We start from the raw sequence: 19,017 nt of genomic DNA on the forward strand, positions 1-19,017 counted from the left end.
ATGATTGTGGTTATACTGCGCTTACTTCAAATTAAAATACATCTTCTATTTGCAGGGACATTTCCTATAAAGATTTAATTTGCAATTCCATGTCTTAGGGTTTTCCACACAACTGTTTCACCAGGACACAATTTAAAGGAACCATAAAACCTCCTTTAATTACAAGAGTTCCTACTTTTTCAGCGTGCAGTGTGGCTCTTTCAGCAGCACAAAAAAATCTCACCATGCCCTCTAAATAAGTATTGGTGGTAATGGCTGCTGTTAAAATGGAAACCTCCTAAAAAGCCAAAGGACACATCTTTATTCTGGCAACGCTGAATGGATGGAACACTGCTATCCTTTACATTCTTTTTTTTCTATTCCAAGCTGGTCTTGGGGGAATGTGAGGAACAAGTTTTTACATCTTCACGGTTTTACTTGCCTTTTTTTTTTTTACCTTCAAAAGAGGAAAAATGGGCTGGGAGGTACAGCAAGGAAGATATCTTAAAATGGCACAGCTCCTGCCATGGATCTACTGAGGACAGCTCTTCATCTTGCCAGGAGCTGTGGAAAGGAGGGGGATTTCTCTCAGCTGGCCTCCAGTTGCCTTGGCTGGCTTTATTATGGCCAGCTGGCTGATACCAAGGCACCAGCACTCTCATCTCTAAATACTGCCCTCCTCGTCAGCCAAATGATCTGCCTTCATTGTGTTACAAGGTAGCAAAGCTACCAGAAAGTGGATTTGGGAGAAATCCCCCCGGGTGAGAAGTCTGGATTTGGGAACATTCTAGCCCCACACTGCAGGAATTGATCCCTATTGATTGGTCCCCAAAGTAATGCATCTGAGCCAGTTTCCTCTCTTGTGAGAAGGGCTGTGCCAGGGATTTAACCACGTTGTTTTGAAACCTAATTATCCAAAGAGCCCACCAAAACATGTACAGATGCCATTTTGTGATGGTACACACATGCCCTGCATGGAAGAGCAACATTATCAGGGGATGTGGCTACAGACCTTTTCTGCTTACAAGGTACAAAGTAACAGATTAATTTGTGTAGCTTTAGTTTATTACTGAGCCTTCCCAAAAGAGGGATATTATGAAGTCTTTACAGACTGAAGAATTAGGGACCAACAGTTATTGCTGAGACTAACAAGATAAATATCATAGATGTTCAGACACATAAATATAGGAAGTATACACGAAGTACCAGCATTTTTTAAAATTTCCCCTCACTCACCAACTCAACAGGTACTTTCTAGTAATAATCATGGCTATAATATTATTCAGTCACTATCCATAATCTATTTTGAGGGCTGGGGCAGGTAAGGGAAGCAAAAAAATCTGCAAAATCACATTAGGTTTCTCATTTAGTTCTACTTACACATTCATGGCTTCATCACCACCAGTGGTTTGAGATCTTGCAACTCCTTATCTCCTAGTTTCTGCCACGTGTTCTTAGTGAGGCTCAGAAAGTGGACTTTTATTCTCTCCTTCTCAACAGTCTAGAAGAGTTATATGGACTCATTAATCATGAAAATCAGTATCATTCTAAACATCAAACTTTGATAAGAAGATAAATTACATTTCTACTACACGTCACAAGCTTGGTTCATATTTGTACCCCCTTCAAGTCTGCTCAAGTAGAGTGTAAACCAGTGTCCCATCCAATACATTACAGCAAGAATGCCTAGGCAACCTTTGTTGCCTGTTGCTTCAGAAGCATCAGATTAAAAAGATGTTTAACAGAGGGGTTTTTCCTTTTCTTTTTTTTCCTCCATTGAACGCTTCAAACTAGTTTGGCAATCTTTAAAAGGTTAATGAGTACTGTCTGCTACAGAATGCCAAACTGATCTAATTCAGAAAATGAGAAAACATTCCTAAAATGTAATCAGCTGTCACTTAGGAAATGACATACAACAAGATAAAGGTGTTTTACATTTCATTGCCTAAGCAGAACTTCTGAGAGGTCAAGAGAAAACATCAGGAGGTTCCTGTGCAAAATGTGTCTCTCCAAAACTGTTTCAATCTGGAAAAGCGAACAGTAGTCATTTCATGCCCTGGTTTCCTTCACTCCAGGCTGTCACAGCTTGATCCTCCTTTTCAAGTGCAGCACCTTTCACTTCTCATTGAGTGGCAGCTTTTGTGCATCCCAGTCCTCCTCCAGAATCTTAGGATGATCTGAGCACAGGACAGCTGGACATTGCACAGCAGCTCAGCAGTTTCAGGACCTCCTTCTTGTACCTTGGGGAGGCCTTCCTGGGGCTGGAGGAAGTCTCCTTGTCCTTTCCAGCAGAGCAGAGAAAAAGGAGATTGGCTTTGTGGGTCGGGGCAGTAAGAGAAGGCAGCACTTCTTTGCTCTGTGCAGGAGCAATCCTCAGCCAACAGTTTTTGTCATGGACCCATGGACAACAGAGCTTCAGAGGCCTTGCACTTCTCCTTCTAAACACCTGCTGCAGGCCAGTTTGGCAGACTCATATTCTAAACTTCTGCCAAGTCTTGGGAAGAGTTGTAAAATTACATCATTTTTCCTGAGTTGAAATGCTAAGTAATTTTAAATTGTTGATGGAATTAAGAAAACAACTTCAAATAGTAGGATCTCCAAATAAATGCAATGTCCTTACAGATCTTCAGACACTACAATTTCCTGAGATCCTGAGTTCTTGTGGCAGAAATGAGCTCTAAGCTGGCTGCCAGATTGTGCCCCTTTACACAGCCCTTTCCTGCCACACTCTGCACAGCATCTCTGCACCACTAAAGCCTTTAGTGATATCTGACAAAAACATCTTTTCACCTACAAGCAGTAAAGATACATCCCTTTTTATTTCATTTATAGAGCGCAATTTAAAAAAAAAATCCGTCTTGAGTGGCCTGCCAGAGGCTGCTGGACAACCAGAGCATGGTCCAGTTTTGCTGCTTTCCCAGTTCCATTTTTCTCCAGTGTCTGTGCCCAGCTCCACAGAACTCCCAGGAATGACCCCCAGACTTTTCCTGAAGTAATATGCAAGCAAACCATTAGTAGGTGCAAGTTACTTGGTGTTACTTGTTGGAACATGATGCAATGGGCTTACAGCACTTTTCTGATCACTTCAGCCCTGCACTGCACTCCATAGCAGAGGAATATCCATAAACAAGACCAGCATTTATTACAAAAAATTTAACCCACTAAGGCCACCTTCTTTTTTCCTTCCCAGGTGTACTTAGTGAGCCTCACTTTCTGCCAGCAGAAGGAGTCCTTCTTGCTTCATCTCCAGATTTGCAGGAGTATGACGTGTTCCTCCTTGCTGGCTGGCATAAACCACCTTCCATACATTCTGAATGTATCAAGAATGCTGTAAAGTTTAAATTGGGCTATCTGTAATTAGGTATGTTTTTAAGAGTTTGTGGGCAATTTCAGAGCAGGGCTCTACCATATTAACAGTTTCACAAGGAGGAAGCAGAATTTAAATAGAGGAAACAAACAGAAACACATTCTTTATTTGTTGGCAATGAAATTCATTTAAAAAAGGGGGGGATTGCAGTAAACTGATTTTTTTTTTTTTGCATGGCAGCTTCCTATAGACAATATTTAATTAACTATTCAATTAATTAAATTGACAAAAATACAAGTAAATTATAATTCTTGGTAAACAATGTCACCTAAAGAGCCATTAACTCAATTTTTATCACATTTGGAGTTGGTGTAAGTCTAATGATTTTTTAGTTTACCTGCAGTTAATGGTCTTTTATTTAATAGCATACAGGGAGGAGCAACACCAGATTCCTGGAATTTGAACACAGACATAGAAAAGAACCTACTTGCCAGTAACTGAGAGGTTTTCCTCCTGCCACCCTAATGTAAGGAATTACTACAAGCCAGTATTTTTATTCTGTGTCTTTACAGAGAAATTCTGGTATTGGTTATTTTTCCAACAGATACATGGAAAAAGAAAGCATTATTAGATTTCACAGTCTACTTTGAGAAAATTTGACAGAAAAGTATAAAGTAAAATTTAACAGAAGAGCAACAAGTCTAATGGTTACTGGTGTGTTTCTTATACCCATTAAATAATATAGAGGACCAAAGGACAGGAAAAGAAGAAATTTCCCAGCCCACCTAAGTGCAAGCACCTTTTGGGGTTTTTGTCTCAACACTACAGATACAAAGACAAGAAGGGTAGTAGCAGGAGAAACAGGGACAAAACAAAACCAATAAAATGCTCCTTGTCTCTTAGCTCCTGTGAGCTTTCCTCAAGGACTATCCTATACCTTAGTTAAGCTTGAGAGTCACATCCCAAGCACCTCTGAGCCCTGCCAGGGTGCTGGACAGGCTGCAATGTCTTTGGAGGGTTTGGGAGCAAGACCCCACAGTTCTACCTCTGCCTGGGAAGCCCAAAACACAGCCTGGGCCGGGCACACTTTTCCTACCTTCCCTTCCTTCTGTAGAGATTTTGAGCTGTAAGCTTAGGAGCAGACTGCAAACTCTCTGGGACAAGCAGGAGCGTGTGGTTTAAAGGCATGGTTCTGCAGCAATATAAAGGAGTGGTTATTACTAATAACAATATCTAGGAGCTTAACCTTCAATAGTATGCTGGCTGCAAATAATAACTTTCTAACTAATCAGCCAGTATTTTTTCAGGATCAGCAATGACAGCTCCACATCAGCTCACTTTCTGCCAGTGCAGTGGCTGCACAGGACAGTGGCTGTGCTGAATACAGCAATGCCCACAGCTACCACAGATTCCCAGGTCTGGCAATCAATAGAAAGGACCCTGTCTCTTTTATTTTCTATTGCCTATTTAATGCCTTTATTGATACAGTACTTGAAGTTTGCCATTAGCTCGTACATATTCCTATATCCCTCCCCTTTTGCAGTTTAGAGTACCATACAAACAATAAGAAACAAAATGTGTTACTTTTCTAAACAGGCAGGAAAGTTTAAAGATTACTGTGTAGTATGGCTTGATATAAATCTGTTGAGTTGATATAAATCTCTGTGTGGTACTTCAGATCATGTAGAAACTGCACATTTTTATCAGGATTCTCACAGTTCTGAATGGACTGTAAGTTCATTATTTACAATTGCTTATTTCAATGAAAACCAAGAATCAAAAAATTAACCATACAGTGAGAAAAATGGCCTGTAAATACAGGGCTGCAACCAGCTCTCAGGACACCCCATTCCATCCCAACCTGCAGTGCCCCCACCCCCATGCTGCTGCTCACCTCCTGCAGCTCCAGGCTCCCAGGAACCTCCTCTCTCAACCTGCAGCTGGGCCCGTGTCTTCAGGGCCAAGGAGACACACGTGGTGTGGCTGCCCACCACAGACACAGCCACCCAGCACCTTTCAACTCATCCTCCACTGACTTCCAGTGCTTCCCTGAGATTGAAATTGCAGCTTGATGAAACTGGATGCAGCTGGAAAAGGAAAACTAAAACCTGCTAGATATACAGTGTTTTGAAAATAAATTACTTGCTTCCCTAGTCATATCTAGGAGCAACACTACCTACAGAAATAAGGCAAACCAAAGCCATCCCAAGCAGTCTTGTGTGCATGCCACTGGCTGACAGTACATCAAGTGATCCTGCCTCAAATCAATGGCTGACTGCTAAATGTCACTCCTACGTATGACATTGATATGTTATAAATAGGAAGATTCATCCCAAGTGTTCACTTACACACCCTTCTTCATTCAAATAATTGCTTCTCCCTTTTACTTAGCCTGGACAAAGCTCTTCAATCTTGCCAAGACTTTGGAAGATCTTAGGGAGTCGTGTGGTTTTTAGCATTTATCAGAGATGGAGAGGTGAAGGCACTGCCTTGTTTGCAGAGAACCATTCACACAGTGCTGGACCACAGGTGCTCCAGTACCCCCCACACATGACAGCAGTGAACTCTAAACTCTAATAATTAGATGAACACACCTAATAGGGCTAAAATGTGAATCTGCTTTTGTTTCCCAGTAGAAATCATGAAATCAAGGAGGAGCACTTCCCCTTAATTCACCCCAAACATAGGTAACCTGCTTATAAACCCCAAGCTTATTTTGGTCTTCAAAGATAATTAAAGAACAGGCAGTTCTGCCTAAAGTCTCAGCAAACTAATTACTGGCAGAGAAGTTTGTACCAGTGTAGTTTTCTGAGCATTTCTCCAATCTGACAGATCAAAGGATGGTCTCTACTGTCTTGACTGTTCACCTTAAGTGAACCTCAAAATCAATCACGTCTGAACAGCACCTCTAATAAAGCAGTTGTACACTCTGCTGATGCTATTGCTGCTTTTGAATGGCTCCACAATGACAAAAATAATGGGAAAAGCTTTCTATAGTTTTGTTTTTGACAAAATGAATGGCTAAAATGATGTCTTTTCACTCACTAGCCTCAAAAATCTTTCACAGTTCAGAATCATTGCATACTCTTCACTGATTGCTTTCACTAAGAGCAGTATTTTCACAAAGCGCTTTAACTAATATTTTTTCCCTATTTCTCAGGACTACCCAGCATAAATTTCCTGGTGGTAAAATGGCTGAGTCCATTCCTGGGTGAAGCACCCTAACACAGCTCACAACTTTGGGGAGTTATTGCAGAAAAATCCCTGAAACCATCAACCTAGCACACAGCAGCAGGCAGAGGCAAACATCAAGTGGCATTAGCAAGGGACTAAAGCAATAAGCAGGAGGTGATATATTTTCTACAGAAGAAGATCTTTCACAGCTGTAAGCCATGTGGAGCTCACCCAGGCCTGTTTGCAGAACTGTGCTGCCAGAAACCAGGGCTTGTCTTGCAAAGGGTGCACCATAGGCCAACAAAGATGATATCAGGTCTCTAGAATCTCAGTCGTAAGAAAAGCCTAGGGAGGGTTGAGTTATTTTACCTAGAAAATAACAGCCACAGATGCGACCTAAAAGCCATTTTAACAATTTTGGGAAAGCTTTGATAACATTCTTAGGGATACTTTGGTCATAGTGGCAAGACACTCACAAAAAGAGAAGTGTAAACAAAAATATGGGATTAAAGAAGAATTCAGCAAACAGAACTATTTCATGCATAGATAATAAAAAAACAGAGGCAGTGTTCATTTCTACTGGAGTCAATGAGTAATTATCATTGATCTGAATTGGGTAGAGTTATCCTGTAGTAAATTCCCAAGATGAACAAAAACTTATTGCACAGCCATTAAAATGTTTTCCTCAGCTATTAATTTCCAAGCAAAAGCAGCAATGGAAAAGAGAAACAACCCAAATAAATGGTTAAAATACAGTAGAAAGAACAGGTGACATTTCTTCTTTCTGCCTGGGAGATCACACACCGGAGAAAGTTTCTGGATCTGAGTTTTCCTGAGCAGGCACAGAAAGCTGTATTTTTCACAGATGAGAAGCAGATGTCTATAAACCAAGAGTTTACTGCTTTGTGCCCCTGTCTGTGCATTCAGAGATGGGGAAGAGAAATTGTTGAACGTTGCCACTTGGACAAGAAACCAAGGCCATGGGAGTGGGGATCTGCAAATCAGGTCACTGTTTAGGCTGATTTAGGCAGGAATGCGCCTGCCATTGAAACAAAGCAGCTGTGCTTCTCCTACCAGGAGCACGTGTGGGGAGACAAGGAGCTTTTGTGATCCCTAACCAAGGGAATCTATGGGTAACCATCAATCCTGTCTGAAGCAGGGGAGAAGCAAGTTCATCCAGCACACTGCAGGAAGGGAAATGCTTCCCAGAGCTCTGACAGAAATGCTGGACAAGCAGCTAAATTTCTTCCCAGAAACTGCTCTGGTGACAATGCAATACCTCCTGGCTCCCTTCAGCCCACCTCTCGCAATAAATGTCAGCCTGCAGCCGTATTGGGCATAATTAGCCTATGATAATAAATTACCCACATTTTCAGGAAAATATTAGAGACCATCATTATTTGGAATAGAGCCGCATTCAGCTGCACAACCCTACCTAATATGATGGATGGAGCAGTCATAGCACTGAATACATTTATCTAGAAGGAAGTGATTATTTCGAAGATGAACACAGTCAGATATAAGTGCATATGAATCATATACTACTGCACACTGGAGAGTATCAGAGTAGCAGGGGTTGTAGGTCAGCTGACCAGCCCATAGCTTTTAGTTGGTAGATTATTTCACACATATACCCCAGGATTTTACAGCTCAGTCTCAAAATCCCTCTGAATTTAAAAATGATTCCATGTTTTCTCTTGGAAGAAAAAAAAAAAAAAGATATGGGAAGGGATTTTTTTTTTCTCCTACCTTAGAGACAATCTTTAGTGTTAGTTGACTTCACTGCCTGCCCACAGATATTGCCCAAAAAAACCCAGGCAAGCATATTGTTAAAATAACTTAGCTAACACCTATTTATTCTAAAAAATAAATAAATAAAAACATAAGGACTTGTGAGAACTCACTCCTGTCCAAGTGACTTCAGGACAAAACAGAAGTCATTACAGTAGAAGAGTCTTATTATCACTACAGCAAAACCATGCTTTCCTTTTTGACACATTTTAATTCCCAATAACATCTCTGCTATTTTCCAGTCATTTTAGTAAAGTGAAGAAAATAATCCAGGATCACGGACAAGGCTCACAACTCTGTTCTGCAACGGTGCCCTGGCACTGGCAGCATCTTGAGGTTTTTTTCTCATGTCTTCTAATAGTTGGCATACCTGTGCAGGAAGATAAGCCCCCTGCTCAGAGCCTGGGGTCTGCAAAGGACTCTGAATTAAGTCAGATGCTTTGAACAGAGTACTGGAATATGCAGCTGTACGTAGATTTGCCTTTCCGAAATGTTACAGCATGAATATAATTTTTGCACTTTCCTCTGAATTATGAGCATACTTGTTTTATGCATTTGGAACAACAACTGGACACTTCAGGCAAAGGAACCATACCTTGCAACTCAAGCAAAACCAAAGTTCAATGAATTTTCAGTTGTATTCCATGTTACCATCATCATCACTGCTGGAAGAGATGGTGTTTTTCCTCCCCTCAATCTGTCCCAATAACAAAAACAATTCTGCCAGCAGAATCCACGTCTAGATTTCTGCAAATACAGGTCTTATAGTCAGTCTGTGGGAAAGCTTACCAGCAGTACTAACCATGCAACATCTCCAACTGTGAAAAACTAATACATTGACCTCTTTGTGACTCAGATACAAGTGAAAGCATCTGTTTGGATAAGAAAACCAAAAGCAATTTTTTAAAAGCTGAAGTTATCTGCTGTTAGACATATTTAAGATGAGTTACCACTACACGTAAGGCTACCTTTTTTATTTTAGATTTATTGTATTTCTTGATAGGTCATCTGTTAAACATATTTATTACAACAGGCATCCATCCTAACATATAAATGCCTTGCTCATTGTAAATCAGAATTTTAGGCTAGTTTCTGAACATGGTACTATTCATATCCTAGAGCCTAGTCAGTGAAAACAATATTATAATTTCATAAGGCTTGATGTAAAGGGATATTTCTTTGGATAAAAAATAAATGTTTTCTATAAGAAATGAAGTCTAACTCTTTTTTTTGAGATTTCTCTGAAATAGTTAATTGTTTTAAACCATGGAGCTATTTAAAGGTAGGAATCAATACTACTCTCAAATTGCAAATATTGAACATTTCAAACCTACAATAAATTCAGAGATGTTTAAACATTTTAGGATAATCTGAATATTTATTTTCATATGTTTAACACATTTAGGAAGAAGTGAGGCACCTGAAGCTCTTTAATAATGCTTGCTGAAAGTGGCTGTAAAATCATAAAGCAGTGTGACTCATGTGGAAAAAAAATTAAATTGAGTGATCAGGGAGGAGCCTTTTATGGCTCAGTCCATATTCAGGAGCTGCAGTGCTTGAAGGAAACACTCATATTACATCTAATTTTTCAGCCTTTACAGAGCAGCCCATCACTTTTCCTCTGGATGGAAAGTTGGAACCAAGAGCTGAGCAAGCCTCTTGCTCTCCTGCACTGAGCTGTCTACACAAAGCCCTAAAGCATTGCTTCAGAGTTAGTGTTCAACCCAGAAAGGGCACTGCCACAGCATCTCTGATGCTGACATGGAGAAAAATTCCCTCTCCTCTTTTTCTCCTGTGAGAGCAGGGTCTCTCCAGCTCTCCTCTCTTTCACCAGCTGACGATGAAGGACTTGCCTCCAACGTGAATAGGAAATAATGGAAAAATATTTTGTCTGTTTTGTTAGTGCTTTGGGTTCTCACCTGCACATGGTCATAAAAGAAGAGATTTCCAGGTATCCTCACTCTTGTTGTTGGGGTATTTCACTCACAGTTTGTCTGTTCACACGAAGAAGGCAAAAATGGGATACCTTTCCACAGTCAGGCTTGTTTCCTCATAATTCCTGGTCAGTAGAGAAGAAAATTAATTCAAGATTGAGGGGTTGAAGAACAGAACAGAGGAAAAAACAGAATAAGAAAGAGAAAATAGTGAACTTTTTGTTTCCTGATTGGTTCTTTTATGTAGTTCATTCGTCTTTTACTATAAAATTGGTATTTTCAGGTAGGAAAAGCCCCAGTCTAGGTGAAAATTTATATTGAAACTTCTTACTCCTTCAGGAACAGGCTGCTATGGGTCCCCCACCAGGTCAGTAAGTCTTGCCAGTAAATCTGCTCCTGTGTTGGCTGCTCTCTCCAATGGTCCACAGGTACTGCCAGGAGCCTGCTCCAGCATGGGCTTCCTACAGTCTCCTTCAGGAATCCAGCTGCTCCAGGGTGGGTGGGGTCCTCCAGGGGCTGCAGGGGAACCTGCCTGGAGCACCTCCTCCTCTCCTTTGCTGACCTGGGCGCCTGCAGAGCTGTTCCTCTCACATATTCTCACTCCTCTCTTTGGCTGCAATTGCTTCCAAGTAATACCTTCTTTTACTGCCTCAAATCTGTTATCCCAGAGGTGCTCCTGCCATCTTGGGCGGGCTCAGCCTCGGCCAGTGGTGGATCTCTCTTGGAGCCAGCTGGCATTGGCTTCACGGGATACAGGGAAGGTTCTAGCAGCTTCTCACAGGAGCCACACCTGTAGCCCCCCCACCACTACCTAGACCTTGCCACAAACCCAGTAGAATTCCCGATATGCAGTTTACCTAATTCACGTGTGCACATTTACAAAACAGACTCACACTTGCAAATTTTGGGGCTGAAATAATTGCATGACTAGAACTTGGTGGTTAGAAGAAAGAGGTTGCTAGTTAGTAACTCTAACCAATATCCTCTCTGTCAAGGTAGAATTAAGCTGTCATGTTTCTTTAAGTGTTAAAAAAAAAATTCCTTTATAAATTTCACAAAATGAACTCAGATATGGAATAGAGATGTAATGATCATCTGCTTTGCTTTTCTGATAGGAGTTTGACTCAAATCCCAAACCTCTGAAGGTATAAGACAAATAGGAGACTTGCTCAAATTAATTTGCTAAAAGAACAGGTAATGATGAAAATTATCCCCACATTTGATGACAGGGAAGCCTGTGGTCATGCACACCCAGTCACCCACGCATCCTGTCACAGGAAACAAAGGATGCATATCAGAACTGAATTGCTAGGAAACCACTGCAAAAGAGCTATTCATATACTCACAGGTAAATTAATTAGTAAATAAGCAGCAGCTTATATGAAGCTGCTGCATCCTCAGCAAACTTACAAAGCCACAAGAGGCAGCAGGTCAAATCCATTTTTTTTTTCATTGTCATTCTGCAGCTATGTAGCAATTATTCAATGTAATGCACTAAATACAGGGTCAAGCTTTTTCCACCAAAGGCAATGTCAAAACTCCAATTGACTGCAATAGGAACAGAAATGGGCATTAAGCAGGCAGGCAGATTTTTCCATCTCCACACAATTACTTAATACATTCTTTATAATCTTTCTCTAAAGCTGTTAGTGTTGTATGAGATTTGTCCTCCAAAATATTTCTCTAATCTCTGGACATTTATTACTTAGAGATTGCTAAATATACAGTTGAATTTTCAACTTACTTCTTTGCAATGATGTCTTCAACTTCTCTGTGGTTTTGGCTGTGTTTTTACTGTTGGGCCTCTGGGAAGTGTGGTTTGGATAGTCTTTCTTTTTCTTCCTCCTCCTCTCACCAGCCAGAAGGTTGCTAGAATTCACCTTCACCTCAGTCAAACTGCTCAGAGACCTGTTGCTTTGGAATAGTCACAAATTAACAAAATTTTTTACAGGAAATCACATGGAACTGAACTTCATCTCTGTCCATGGAGTCAATGCTCCAGATCTCACAGAGACAGGGATAAGCTATTAGGTGTGATCTTCTTTTAAGCAAATCTACACATCATTTTCTGCCTTTTTTTTTTTTTTGTCATAATTTTTGCCCTTCGTAAGCATTTGTAAACTATGTTTTCAAGTTTTTGATTTTTACAAATATATGCTATTTGATGCATTTTTACCTTTACCTTGGTTTGAGTTATGTGAGTTAAGAAAACTGAAGAACAGCAAGACCCAAGAGCACCCTTGGCGTGGGGTTGTCCTTCCCAGCCTCCAGCAACTGATCGTGCAGGAGTTCCATGAGCTGGAGGATGATCCTAGTCCATTGCTCTTAATAACTGCTGCTGAGCTCTCCCACAAACTTCTCTAATCCATCCTGGTTTTCAGCCTCCATAACATCACAAAACTTTAAATTCCAGCCAAAGGATCCCTTCTTGTGTGTCCTGTTTCCTTCCACTTTTACTCAAGGCATCTTCAGATCATCGCTGGCTCAGATGCATTAAAAATGCCAGGGTTTTGCCTAATACAGTATTGCAACAATTACTATAGCAATACAAGCCCTTGAGCATTAGGTTTCTGAAGGACAGTGTTGTGTAATTTATTTATACTATTTTTTTACCTTTGTGCCTTCTATATAAAAACACATTCATGCCACAGCAGGGATTTTTTAAAAAGGCAATACGTTTCACAATTTTAAGCCATTCTACTGTATTTCTTGCTAATCCAAGTTTTTAGTAAATTTTGTACTTTCACAAATGCAAGCAAATTTCTGCTGCTCGCATGGAAGTACTTCTGTTATTGGACTTGCCTAATTCTTACTTGATTCCTTATTTAATCATGAGAACAGCAAGTTTCATGACCACTCCTACCACAAAATTCTTCCCATGCTTTTTCCCAGAGGATATGCGAGAGAAAATCAGGATCAAGGGTAACTCACAATTAAACACAACTGAGGCCACAAAATATTGTTACATTATTCACCCAGTATGTAAAATTCCGACGTGAATGTCGTAGAAAAGGGGTCACTACAGTTACATCTGGTACTTCAGACAAGAATTAAGGAAGTTTTAGCCATCATTTCAAAACACCTTCTCAAGCACATTAGTACATCATCAAAAATCATCAGTCCTAATGCCACATTTGTTCTCATTTGCTATAAAGAACCATAAGAAAGAAGTAAAGCATCCCTCAGATGTGCAAGTATTTCTACCCCAAAAAAAGTGCATGTTTGTCATGGGTTCAGAGATGAGGATACACCCCGAATCTCTAAAATCCTCAAACATACTTCCCTAAATTCAGGGGAAAACTTCCTTTTAGTTTAAGCTCATGGGGATTTAGTGCAGCAATGAAGCCTCCTCCAGCACCAGCCTTAGCTCAACCCCTTCCATTCAGACTGCCACTGCTTATTCTACAGAGTGGTTCAAGATCAGCTCCTGGCTCAGGATCTGGTCCTTACCAAATGCCCAAAGCTTCTAACCCTGGTGCAATGCTTTAGAAATTACTTGCTTGCGAGGGTTTGTCTAAATAAATTTTAAAAAACACATGGTAAAAATCCAAGGTAGCAGCACGCAAACATACATCAACATCAGTCAAAAAAATCAAAGCATGAATGCACAAAAATGCAAACAATCTCCCCTCAGAAAATGGGTCCTGTTTTCAAAGTTTGCATTTCTGTCACAAATGCACAAATAAAGCACCACTTGCTAACCATGGTGTTTGAAGAATGTGCCTCTTGCTTCTCTTTTACAGCATTTCCAGCCCAGCCTTTTTGTCTGTGGAGATAGGCTAATATGTAAATGCTTCCACAGTTTCTTCAAAATAAGAAAGAGGTCCTGGGAATTGAAATTCTATTTATATTTATCATAACTTGATAAGATAGCCTGTGTTTATTTAAATACCCTACCATTATTTCTTCTTAACAACAGGCAGCTCTGAAGTGCAGTTATAAGTCTGTTTACACCACACAGATATCAAATTGACTTGCTAATGGTAACTTTTATTCGGTATCCATGGGTTACTGTGTCATGTGATTTGACATCAAGTACAGACAGTGCTGATTAGTAGCATCCAGTTCTGTCCATCTCTGTGCATCACTGAACCATCTGGTCATTTATTCACTAATAAGCCCCTAATGGCCCAAATATTCACCGGCCTGTCATTGTGACATGGCATAAAATGCCTACATCTTTCAACTTGCTTTGACATGTTGCTTGTTTCACATCAAAACCCGTCATTTACAGGAAAAGAGCTCAGAGGGGTAAAAACTTGACCTAATCTGCAGTGTTAACACAAAGACAGAGGCTTTGTTATCTGGTAGCCTGACTGAAAGCATGTAAATGGGCATGAATTCATTTTGTACATTTTTCCATGCTCATTTTACAACATTCTTTAAGTTTGGTATCATTCCTAATATTGGTTTTTATGTGGGTTTTGCTGTGAAATCTCTTTTCTTTATCTGTTAATATCCTTAGGAGTGCTATAAAGGGAGCTGGATTTCCAGAGACATTTGTCAGTTTTCTATATGGAAAATATGTATCAATGGGAAAATTACAGGCAGCCACAGAAGTTTTCTAAACCCTTCTATTAAAGATTAGCATGATTAATAATTTTACCCTGATTTTTTTTTTATCTTTGCCTAGATAGCAATAGCCAGTGTATTACTTTCTGCCCTAAAGGATGTGAGATGCAATAATTATTTCCAGTTTAGTGTGTTAGATTTTGCAGAATTGTTGTGGATGAGAAGAATCTTGCCGTATATAATTGCATAGCACATTATTAACTCAACAGTCATGAATACTCAGTAACTGAAAAATCTCCCTCTTCAGTCCCATCATGCAAAATTGATGCAGAAGCAGGAGGTCACAATCAATGCTTTATTTTTTTCTTAATCTTACTGGATATAGCCACAGTTAAAATAGTTTAAAAAAAGCAAACACCCATTAAACTAATTGCTGTTGAAATCTTGGTTAATACATCATTAAAATGTGATTAAAGCATGATGTAATTGATTGTAACTAGAACACTTAGGGTGGTTTTATTGCTCTGCAGCCATTGGTGTGATGGGACACATAATTCACCCAGTATGTTAGCTTCACTTGGTGTGTGCCTCTATTGGCACACTAGCTCCTTGAAGCAAGCACGCCCCGCTCCACAAAAACTTCCATTGTGTCGCCTTCTGGCTGTTACACTGGTTGGAAAGTGATAAGTAAAGCAAAAATAACAATATATTAACAGGTCAGATTTGCATCCTTTTTTTTTTTTTTAATAACTCTAGTGTTTTAAATTTTCTATTATTTTCCTTTTTTTTTGTGTGTGCTGACATTGTGCACGTTGCCAGTGGTAGTTCCTGTTAACGACATGAACATCATCCAGGATAAGTCCTCTGACTGTGCCCGCTAGAAAATTTTATCAGAGAAATCAAGTCAGCTAATGAATCAATTTGAATGTTGGCATCTCCATGCTGAGACTCAATCAAGTTTAAATTTCATTTAATATTAGTTAGTTTACAATACTTACAAGTCAAATCCTTGAGCAGGTCTTAGGACACATACACAGAATTTAGTCTATGCATTCAAATGTTTCTGTTTTTTGATTATTCACTTCACCAATCCTTGCTGCACAATGTGATCCTCAAGGGCATCAATAAACACATTCACTCCTGTCTTATAAGCTTGAGAATACCTTTTGCACTTACTCAGAGCCCTCAAACCTTAAGAGGGCTGAAAACAAGCATTGTTTTGTGAAAAATATTGAGGTTTTGAAACTATTCTCTATTCAACATTAAAATAAACCCTAACAAAAACCAAATCGATCAAGATGTGAACTGATAACTGACTCCCTAAATGGGCATCTCATTCATAATGCTGTTAATTTCTCTTACTCTAACAAAAAAAAAAAAAATCCCATTTGATACATAGAAAATCTTTTTGGCAACACTTAATCAAAGAGAAAAATTTCTATTAACCAAAAAAAATCTGTTTTGATGACCTGTCAACTTCTGATAGAAAAATCAGTTTTGTCAACAACACAAACATTGATCAATTCAGGATACATTCCCCTTTGTGCCAGCTGGACTTAATACCAAAATACTAAACATGGGCTCTCAGATCCTTGTAGGTTTTGGTTACAACATTTTTAATATACTGAGTATTCTCAAATCAGTACTTACAATGTTAAGTAATGGTAAATATATCTATTGAGTACAAGTGACATCTGTGGAGTCATTCCTTTGCATCTTAGGTTTTCCAGATTTTGAAAATAAAGTAAATTCATGTTGGCTGAAAATTTTCATTTTAGCTATTTCAGTCTTACTGACACTTCCAAAAAACTTTCACAATTTGAATATTTTTTTTAGACACTGAACCTTTGAAATTGTTTTTAATTTGTATTATTTTAAATTTAGTTGAAATAAAAGTGATTATTTGAAATAAATCAGAGATTATAAAATATATATTTTAGGTACATTATTGAAGTGAACCAGATTGTATTGAAAAAAAATTATAATATTTAGTAAGAGAATGAATTTTAGCTACTGCCATGACCCTGATGTCTCTCAGGGAAGATGTTCTGTTTGTCTAATGGGCAGTGTCTCAGAAAAATTTCAGTTCTGCTCAGTGCCTAATAAGCCAGGGCTTACCAGCAGCTCTCCTGGAATAGTGCTGGTGGAATGGGAAATGGAAAGAAGTGTTTACTGCTGTGATTTAGGGGAAAACTTCCTCAGAAGAGTTACACTGCTCTGTCTGGAATAATGTTTTTTTCAGGAAAATACAGCACAGACTCTCTGAAAAGCATCTTGAACACTGTGGTTTTTTTCCTTATTACAAGATTTGCAAAAAACTTTAATGATGCTGTTAGTAGCAGGAATGCAGACACAAATGGCACATTTTTTAAACTAAAAAGGCATGATTCATTTGAACAAGTGTAAATGTGTCATGCAGTGACAGTCGTAGGTATTGGGTGGTAAAAGCTGCAATCATCAGCTGGCTTATTTTGAACACAGAACACTTAGAAAATATTTGATCCTGTTTCTAAGTGCAGAAATGCAATATCATCTTTCTAACATGTGCAGTTAATGGTAGAAAGCCAACTGTGTACATATGGATAATATATAGGCATTGCAATTATTGAGCCATGACTTCAGCTAGATCCCTTAGAATCAGAATTAGCAAGAGACAGCACCACCTATTTTTTAAAAAACAAAAAAAACAAAGCAGAAGAAATAAACCAAATGCTTGACCACTGCTAAAACTCAAAAGCTGTACTTTTTCAGGAAAAGGTGTTTTTAATGGCTGATGTGCTACACTTACCAGACACAAGTGGGTACATCCTCAAGGTGGCCATTTAAGAAGCCAATTAATAAGTATTTTAAAGAAATCTTACCATTACCATCTGAAATACAAGATTGCATTTATATCACACTATTTAAGCAAAGATCATGCAATAATAAAAATGGGAGTAGATGCTATTAGTAAATTTAAAACAGGTGAAAAAAAAATTACATCTGAGCAAATGAAAAAGGAGAGAAAAAACCTGCAAGCCCAATCAGTGGAGTAGCACGGCTGTCCTGGATACATTGCTGCTATAGACAGGCTAACTTTGGCCATCTTCCCCAGACCTCTTTGGCAGAGTGTTTAATTCCTAGCTCTTCAGAATAAATAGCAGTATCTTAACACTGGTAGCATGACAAACTGTCTCTCTACAGCAAGCAGTGATGCTTCATTTTTAATACATTTTTAATTCAATGTAATAACAAGGAAAGAGTTCCTGGCCACTGATGAAAAAATCTGCCACCAAGCTTATACACACTGAAACAGCAGCATGTTGCTACTGTTCACTTAGATGGAAATTAATGTGGTAACAGCATGTTTTAATACTGAAAGCCAAAAATGTAAAATCTATTAAACCAGCCTCTGAGTATTTTTCTTCAAAATACCCATTTCATATACACAAGTGTTTGTGGAAGTGGTGCTTGTACAACCCACTAAAACAGCAAGCATTAATACTGCATGCTTTTAGATTAGATAAGATCATAATGGTATTTTTTAACGTTCCACTTAATTACTTCCCAATCCTGCAAAGACATTTCTGCATTTGTTTAACATTTCATAGATGAATATTTCCCTTGATTTAATATGTATCCAAGTGTTTGAAATATTAGGGCCTGAGCACAAGGCTAATTATATGCAAAGAGCATTTGTAACTCTTTTTATGACATCAAATGTCCCATATTTGAACCTAAACATGCCTACTGCTCTGGTTAATTGATGACTTTCTATTAAACATTACTTGGAAAGCAACTGGTAAAAAAATTGAATTTTAAACTTGCATATTTGTGTATTCATACCCAAAGTGATGCTGATCATACAGAAATAAACGTCGTTTACTAATGCAGCAGAAGTACTGCTGATACATTAACCACACTATAATCAAGAATCTAAAAAATAGCATATGGGTCTGCATTGGCAGACACACAAAGTGCACACTGTGTGCACCCACGTGTGAGAAAATTTATAAAATTCACATCCATTAGTACTTACAAACCATTAAAAGAAACAATCTAATTAAATAAACCTCAGATTGGGTTAAATAGATATTGTAAGCTGCTGAACAGCAGCAGTGATATTCATAAGGTGATTTGAGATGCTGACCTAGATTTTTAGTGATTTTAGTCTGATTCCTTTTTTTGAAACCATCATCACAACCACTCTGTCCCATGACATTGATCTCCAGCTCCCACTTTTTGCTACGGTGATGTCAAACATTTTAACAGGCCATACAGAGGAGCAGAAGAACAAACTGCCCACTTCCACACCTGGGTGTTTGCACACACGGCCAAAGT

The 19,017-nt window shown here is 39.0% G+C and overlaps 1 long non-coding RNA gene across 1 annotated transcript in view; it reads right to left on the minus strand.

Annotated features, from left to right (window-relative positions):
• LOC119703057 overlaps nt 1–12,101 on the minus strand; it is a 42,421-nt gene extending 30,320 nt beyond the window's left edge. The window contains exons 1-4 of the long non-coding RNA XR_005257536.1: nt 11,930–12,101; nt 10,171–10,310; nt 8,847–8,998; nt 1,360–1,480 (exon numbers count right to left, since the gene is read on the minus strand). This is a non-coding gene — a long non-coding RNA (uncharacterized LOC119703057). The remainder of the gene's footprint in view (nt 1–1,359; nt 1,481–8,846; nt 8,999–10,170; nt 10,311–11,929) is intronic.
• Between the last annotated feature and the right edge of the window lie 6,916 nt (nt 12,102–19,017).

Source organism: Motacilla alba, chromosome 7, assembly GCF_015832195.1.
Source record: "Motacilla alba alba isolate MOTALB_02 chromosome 7, Motacilla_alba_V1.0_pri, whole genome shotgun sequence".
Taxonomy (NCBI): Eukaryota; Metazoa; Chordata; class Aves; order Passeriformes; family Motacillidae; genus Motacilla; species Motacilla alba.